We start from the raw sequence: 8,680 nt of genomic DNA, 5'->3' as shown, positions 1-8,680 counted from the left end.
GAAGGGCTGAATTAGAGTCCGAAAACATGACAAAACTGTTGTGATCTGAACGCAAAGCAAAGTCTATAGCTTGATCTATGGCAAATAATTCGGCAGTGAATACAGACGTATGGGGGGGCAAGTGAAAACGGATGCGGCACTCCATAGACCACACACTAGCACCCACACATTCATCCATCTTAGAGCCATCGGTGTACAAGTGGAATGACGTTAGGTGTCTAATGAGGATCATCCGGAACAACTGTCGTGCCTCCACCTCCGGCGCCTTGTGCTTTGCGACGGGGAGCCAGTCAGTGTTGAATGTGGTGGCAAGTGACTCCCAGGGCGCTATTTTTGATGTTAAAACCTGATCCCCATTAGAAAGGTCGTACCCTAACGCCTCACAGAGGAAGTGAAGCCTCACAGCCACCGGCTTGAGGGCCGCATACAGCAGGTATTCCCACTGTAGGGGGATCCAACAGGTCGGAAGGCCAAGTGAGCGTTTACGGTGGGTGGTGATACCATAAGAAAATAACAGGTGGTCACGTCGTAGACGGAGGGGAGGCACATTAGCCTCCACTTCCAACCGCTCCACACGAGTACACCGAAGGACTCCGAGACATATACGCAAGCATACGTTCTGAAGCACATCCAGTCTACGAAGGACAGCATCCGATGCCGACCCATACACCTGTGAGCCATAGTCAAGCTTAGAACGGATAAGGGACTTATACACCATCAATAAAGACGTTCTGTCTGCTCCCCACGATTTACCAGAGAGAAACTTAAGGACGTTTACTTTTTTACTACAAGAAGCAAGCAAATGATTAATGTGTGTTCTCCAACTGAGCCTACTGTCAAAATGTAGACCCAGGAATCTGACTGAATTTTGAAAAGGTATCGGCTGATTATCTAAAGTTAAATGCAAAGGAGGTACGTTAAGTTTACGAGTAAAAACAACACCGACACACTTAGGGATGGAAAATTTAAATCCCCACTCCAGGGCCCAACGCTGAACAGATTCAAGTGCCAGTTGAATCTGCTGTGCTGAGGATTGTGCATTGCGGGAAGAGTGCCACACTGCACAATCATCAGCATAGAGTGAGTATCTAATCGTCCTGGGGACGGAAGCGGACGACAGAATGTCATTAATGGCAATGCTGAACAAAGTAGGGCTAAGCACACTTCCTTGTGGTACCCCGTTCTCTTGGACAAATATGTCCGAAGTTACATTACAGGGTAACCTGACAGAAAACATTCTGTCAGTAAGGAAGTTCTGAAGGAAAATGGGCAAATTACCTCTTAAACCATAAGCGTAGAGTTTACGTAGTATTCCGTTTCACCAGGTCATATCATAAGCCTTATGAATATCCAGAAAAATTCCTATCATGAATTCGCGATTGGCAAAAGCCTCGGCTATGCAATGCTCCAGGTGCACTAAATGATCCAGAGTGGACCTGTATTTACGGAATCCACTCTGTTGATCATTTAACACACCCTTCGACTCTAAAACAAAAAGTAACCTTTTATTAACCATATGTTCAAAGACCTTACATAGACAGTCAGTTAGCGCAATAGGTCGAAACGAGCTGGGACTCGTAAGGCAACCATCTCGGCGAGGTATCGGTATGACGTATGCGTAGTGCCATGAGTTTGGGAACGTGCGAGACGCCCAAATCTCATTGTACACCGCTAACAGCTTACTCAGGTTGGCCTGAGTAAGATGTTGGATCATACCGTACATAATGGTGGATGGACCGGGACTGGAGCCTTTACAGGATTTAAGGGCAAGGAGAAGTTCATCTAACGTAAATTCGGAGTTGTAGCTGGTCTCTCCGTCTTCCTGGCAGTCTAAGTTTTGCAGCTCAGCCGTATGCTTATGGTGGAGAAAGCAAGGATCATAGTTGGCTGAGCTGCTTACCTGGGCAAAATGATCGGCAATAGTATTGGCAATATCCACGGGATCGTCAATTACATTCCCGGCCACCTGAAGTGTGATGATTGGTGACCGGGTTCACTTGTTGTTTAGTACAATTATGGTGGACCAGACCTGACTTAGTGGGGTGGAGCGATTCACCGTGGACACAAAACTACGCCAGTTAGTCCGTTTTGCCGCTTTAATTGTCCTCCTTGCCTCAGCCTTAGCTGCTTTGTAGGCAATAAAGTTTGATTCTGTTGGCTGTTTCTCAAAAATCCTGTATCTCCTATTGCGCTTTGTGAGTGCTTGTCGGCAATCTGGTGTCCACGAAACTCTACGCTTGTTTGGAATTGTAGATGTCTTGGGAATAGCAGCCTCAGCTGCGTGTATAATGGAAGTCTGTAGGTGTGAAACTTTCTCGTCAATGTTATCTCCCGATATATCTAGATTGGCGACCCGTGAGTAGTACCCCCAATTTGCTTTCTTAAAGTTAAATTTAGGTGGTGGAGGAGGCCGAGAATCGTCGCGTGCATAAGAAAGACAGATTGGAAAATGATCGCTACCCATCGAGTCATCATATGGGTCCCAAGAGATGTTAGTGTGTATATTGAGAGATGACAAGGACAGATCTATATATGACATGTTACCAGTGCGGTCATCTACAAGAGTCGCTCTACCACTGTTTAGAAGACAGAGGTTTGACTGCAGTATGAGGTCGGCTACTTGCTCCCCCCTGCCATCACTCCTCAAGCTTCCCCATTGACAGTGATGGGCGTTAAAATCGCCTAAAATTAATTTATGACCCGGAAGTTGATGGGTTAGTGAAGTGAAAGCATCACCATCAATGGGACCACGGGGAGGACAGTAGATAGAACAAATAGACAGATACGTGTTATTAAATTTTACTCTGCACGCGACAGCTTCCAAAGTAGAACTTAGAATCACTTCCGTTTGTGGGTGTGATTTGTGGGTGTATATGGCGACTCCGTGACCATCATATCTTCTATACGAATGGTAGTGTTTGAACTGTGGAGGGTCTGGGTGATCCATCAAGCGCGTCTCCTGTAAACAAACAACGTCTGGCCTGCGTATAGATAGCAAAATTGCTATATTGTGGAATTTATTCCCAAGAGTCCTACAGTTCCATTGTAACACAGTGAATGTGGCGGTTTAAGATTTACGAGAGGGGCCAGTGTGCTTAGCTTTTTTATACCGCCCGCCGCCAGGCGAGTGGCTACCAGGGGACCTATCCCGGTGCTTACTAATGGAAACCTCCATACGTTGATCATCAATAACTAGGCTCCCAGAGCTCCCCGAGGAAGAACTAAACTTTTTCTCCCTCGCTGAACCAGGAGCAGGAAGGACATGAGGACGTGGCTGTTTTGAAAGGGTGGTCATATTACTCTTACTAGAGTTGTCAGACTTCTGTTTAGGCTTTACTGACCGAGAGGCAGCAGCAGCCTGAGAGTAGGAAGTTGCAGTGGGGATGTCAGTTTGAGAGTTGGATTGGACAAGAGGCTGAGATGGAGAGGTAGAGTGTGAGGCAAGAGGAACAGGTTCAGGGTCAGTCTGTGTTTCAACAGAGCACATCATGGGACGGGACATTACCGCCGAAGCATAGAACCTATTCGGCGTGGGAGTTGCATGCAACTCCTTCACCTTTTTCCTAGCTTTGTAGTAGGAAATGCCCTCAGTTGCTTTCACTGCGCAGACCTCCTCCTCCATCTTCCACTTGGGACAATCCCTAGAGGAAGTGGAGTGTGCGCCCTTGCAGTGAAAACAACGTACAGTCTCCGATGTGCAGTGTTCAGCATCATGTCCCTGTGTTGCACATTTGCCACACACTGACTGGGAAGCCCGACAAGTCTTGTCACCGTGCCCATATAATTGACACCTTAAGCAACGAAGTGGATTGAGGATATAAGGCCTTATGTTAACAATTTCGTAGCGAATTTTGACCTGGTCTGGGAGTGAAACTTTGCCAAAAGTCAAGACAATAGTAGCAGTCTTCGTCCTCACGCCTTCGGAATAACTAGTAATAAAACGGGCACCGATTACATCCTGCTGAGCAAGTTCCCGTATGATCTCGTCCTCATCCATAACCATGAGATCCCCGCAGGTGATAACACCTTTGCAGGAATTCATGGAATACGGGATCCTCGGCTCGACATCATATTCGTGGAACTTACGCAGTTTCATTAAGTCTTTAACCTGGGATGTGTTTACAGTTTTGATAAGAAGGTCTCCATTACCAAGTTTTTTTACTTGTTCCACCTCCCCGGCACAGTAATCAATCACTTTCTTGATGATGAAAGGATTAATACTGCTCAAGGAAGTGGAACCGAGAGCATGGAGAGTCACAAACTGTGCATTATGTACAGGAATGTCAAGGGTGGTTCGAGTCTGGGGCCGGTCTGTCTGGAGGCTGTCAGTCTGTGGTTCAGTCGGGGGTCTGTCAGGACCGCCTCCCCCCCTGAAGGGGGGGGAGGCAGTAGGGGCGTCCGACATAGTACCACTCCCCCCTAACGGGGGAAGTGGGAAGGAGGAGAGAAAACGACCAAGGGACAATCAACCTGGGACCAAACACCTATGTCTGAGGTTGCCCTCTCAAACCACTCCAGGGAGGCCCGACCATGTCAATTCACGCCCCAGAGCGATCAGTGGGGGAGACCCTCCGTGGGCGATAAGCAAAGGTAAACTCAGAAAAAGACACAAACACCTATTGTGTCTCTAACAGGGAGAGGAGGAAAATGAGTACTATCTAGCCTAACTTTATTTAAAAAACACCCTAAAGCTGAAAAAAACAAAAGCTAATGCCGATGAGGCAGCCCTATGCTGGAGGAGAGCTAGAAAACACGTCCACACTCTCCGTGACCATTTAAAAAAGTGGCAAAGCAACTAACCAGTAGACGAAAATTTGTGGAAAAGTAAACTTGGTTGATGTGTATGAGACTGCTGGATCGAATCAGTGAATCAATGGGTAAATAATTTAATGGAAGAATCATAGGTATTCAGTGAAGGCTTTAAGTCATGTATAAACAATGATTCCGCTATTCTAAGACTAGTTGTATCATTATTTGTCATTAAAATCTCGAAATCATCCAGATCAAATGTATGACCCGAAACAAATGAATGTTCCCTAATTTCCGAGAAGGGAGGGTTTGAGAGTGGTAAAGTGGTTCTATATTTTTTTTTTTTTTTTTTTTTTTTTTTATGTGTTCGACTCCGGGCATAGGCTTCACAGCCTGCTATCAAGGCCCAACAGTCCTCCTACATATCATACACCTCTTCATGTCACCACTTCGGCGCTAACACCCACCGTCCATATTGAATACATGCTAGGGCTGTCTCATACAGGACTGGTGTATTGGTATTAGCGGGGGTATTTTTACGACATGTCGGCGGGTCTTCTGGTAGATCAGTAAAGCTTGATTTAATGAAATTCAAATCCTTAAACTGTTCCCTGCCCCAGCGGGGATTTGAACCTGGGTCCGTTAGAACGGCAGGCCACCTCTCTACCGATTGAGCCACGCCTCCCCCCTTTGTGTTCGAACATCCTAATTTTCAGGTTTCGAATAGAACTCCCAATATATCCTGCATTACAGCAAGAACAATTAAACTTGTACACAGTGTTAGAGCATAAAGCTTTGGGGATTCTATTCTTATACCTAAAAAAGGATCCAATAGTATATGAATTTTTAAAGATGAACCTAAATGAAACCTGTGGATAAACTGTATTAAGCAGCTTATTTAATTCCTTTCTGATGTGAAAACTGCTATGCCCATAATAAGGGAGACTAATATGAAGTACTTGTTTGGGAACTAAAGACACAGGCTTTGTGGAACTGAATAATTTTTCCAGGAACTTGTGTAAGGTACTTTCAAAAAGATGCAAAGGATATCCATTATTCAAGAAATATGTTCTAAGGCTAGTAATTTCTAAATGGAACAAATTCCAATCCGAGGAAAGGTTATAACACCTGAATAACAAAGTCTTAGTGAAGTTGAATTTAAAGACCGTGGGTACAAAGGACCAAAAATTAAGACCAAGTCCTGTAAAGATACTCTTCCTATAAACAGAGGTACTGAAACTGGAGTCATTTCTATGAACTAAAACATCAAGGAAAGGAAGCCTTATATTTTCTTCTGTTTCTACAGGGAATTCAATATTAGGGTGCTTATGATTAATGTAATTCAAAAAATCATTTACATGATCAGACTGCCTAAATAACACAAAACATTCGTCAACATATCTACGGTACAGCAATGGTTTAAAATGAGCAGGGCAATCTTTAAGCCATGACACCTCATGGTGACAAAGAAATACATTAGCTAAGGTAGGACCCAAAGGAGAACCCATTGCAACCTCATCAACTTGTTTATAATAGTTATTGTTAAACCAAAAAAATGCAATCTTTGACTGCAAATTCGAGAAGAGATTTAAACTGTTTCTTGGTAAAATTTAGGAACTCATCACGGCTTACAAAAAAGTTATCTCTACATATCTATAGTGTCTCATTAAGGGGAAAATTGGTAAACAAACTTTTTATATCAAAACTGGCCAAATAAACCGGATGGGAGTAGCATAACTTCCTAAGTTCTTGTGCAAAGGCTGTCGAATTACGAACTGTATATTCATTACTAGTGAGAGGGCTAAGTATAGGTACAAAGAATTTGGCAAGGTTGTAGTTAAATGTACCAATAGCTGAAAGAATCGGTCTGACAGGACAAGAAGGTTTATGTATTTTAGGTAGTCCATACAAAATACCAGGCACTGATCCAGATGCAAACAAGTAGTCATATGTATCTGAAGTTATAGCCTTATCTTTTAAGGTCCTTCAGAGTCAGTTAAGTTTGTCTTCCAATTTCAGAATGTATGGAAATGGATCAATATCTAACTTAAGAAATTTAGAAATATATATATATATATATATATATATATATATATATATATATATATATATATATATATATATATATATATATATGTGTGTGTGTGTGTGTGTGTGTGTGTGTGTGCACCACTGATCAAAGCACCTGCTAATCCTTCCAACTGTCTGTAGTTTCAGAAGATCGTTAATTGGATTATACATCAAGGCTCTGATAACTCACTGATTCTTTTATCGGAATAATATTGCCTGGCTTTAGAAAAGAAGTAAACGCACAACTCGGAGAAAGAGATGAAAATATTATGGACAATTTTTTTATGTCTAGGCTGTCAGTTACCATTATTCGCGTTTTACATTTTACACCCAGTCTCGATTCTGGAACCTTTGCATTTTTTTTTCAACAATTAATGGAATCCTTAAAATAAAATTCTTTCGTTAACTGATATAAATTTCCGGGAGTTTATATTTGTTACTTGAGGGGATACTTTGACTTGGGCACATTTTTCCTTCTAGGTGTTCCCTTCATAATCTAATAACAGGTTCACTATACCTATCCATAAGTTCACTACACATCCATCACACTCTGCCCACTTTCAGTGCACCTTTTCTGTACTATTTATACACTCATACCACATACCAAATACTGGCAACACCCTCACCACGCTACACCACAACCATGTCACAACCTCACCACTCTACATTACACGCATTGCACATTACACTTTCACTACACCACAACCTCAAATATTACTTCCCTCTCACACGACACCCTCACCATTTCACACCTTCTCTACACCACAGCCTCAACACATCACTCCTTCACCACTCTATACGCTTTCCACACCACACTCTTACCATAACACTTACATCACTAAGCGGCATATTTTGCACACCACAACCTAGCCATCCCACACCATTCCCACACCACCCCTTCACCTTACATCACACTGATCACTGGGACTGGCAGCCACATGGCAAGATGAAGAGATTAGTTACGAAGAGATCAGTTACTTAATATTGACGTTTTACACAATTAAGATAAATGGCTTCGTCATCCATGGCTTGGAAATTGCACCTGAACAATGTTTAAATTGTGTTGTGGTAAGTCTGGTGGTCATAATTAATTATTTTTAACTAATGCCCCACTCATTTATCTTACCACGCAGCCTATCCCGTATAGGTAGTCTGCATGTACAGACGTCGGAATAAGTTCGTTTCCTTTTCCGTGGACTAAGGTGTTTGTAACACTGCACTGTGGATAGCTATCCCCTCCTCCTCCCTTCCTCATCGCCCCATACGCCCACCCAAACCTCACACTTTTCTCTTCGACTCCATAGCCCCACTTGTACCCTCCACACACTCGCTTGTAGCCAGCTAGGGTTTACTGTACACCATGCACCTCTCTAATTCGGAACAACTAATAAAGGAAAAGTACAGTATATATTATACACCAAGTTAGGAAAAGATGTACTACACTGAGAGAAAATAAATCTGCTGTAATTAAATATTGCGGTAGAAGACACACACACAGACAAACACACACACACACACCAACACACACACACACACACACACACACACACACACACACACACACACACACACACACACACACACACACACACACACACACACAAAGAAGCAGATAAGAAAATACAGAAATGGTTCAATACAGAATGTAAAAAATCAAAAGAAAGAAAAGATTTGTTGTGGAATAGATACAGAAGACACAAGTGTGAAAGGGCGTATAATAATTACAAACAGGCAAGAAACGATTATACAAGAATAAGGAGGGAAGCCCCCAAAACAGTTTGAGGAGGATATAATAAATAAAAGTAGTGATCAACCAAAGCTATTTTAGAGCTACATCAGAAGCAAAACCAAAGTAAAAGAT

The sequence above is a fragment of the Coenobita brevimanus genome, chromosome 68 (assembly GCF_032717465.1).
Source record: "Coenobita brevimanus isolate Jiangsu-jjx chromosome 68, ASM3271746v2, whole genome shotgun sequence".
Taxonomy (NCBI): domain Eukaryota; kingdom Metazoa; phylum Arthropoda; class Malacostraca; order Decapoda; family Coenobitidae; genus Coenobita; species Coenobita brevimanus.
This window is presented reverse-complemented; position numbering follows the sequence as displayed.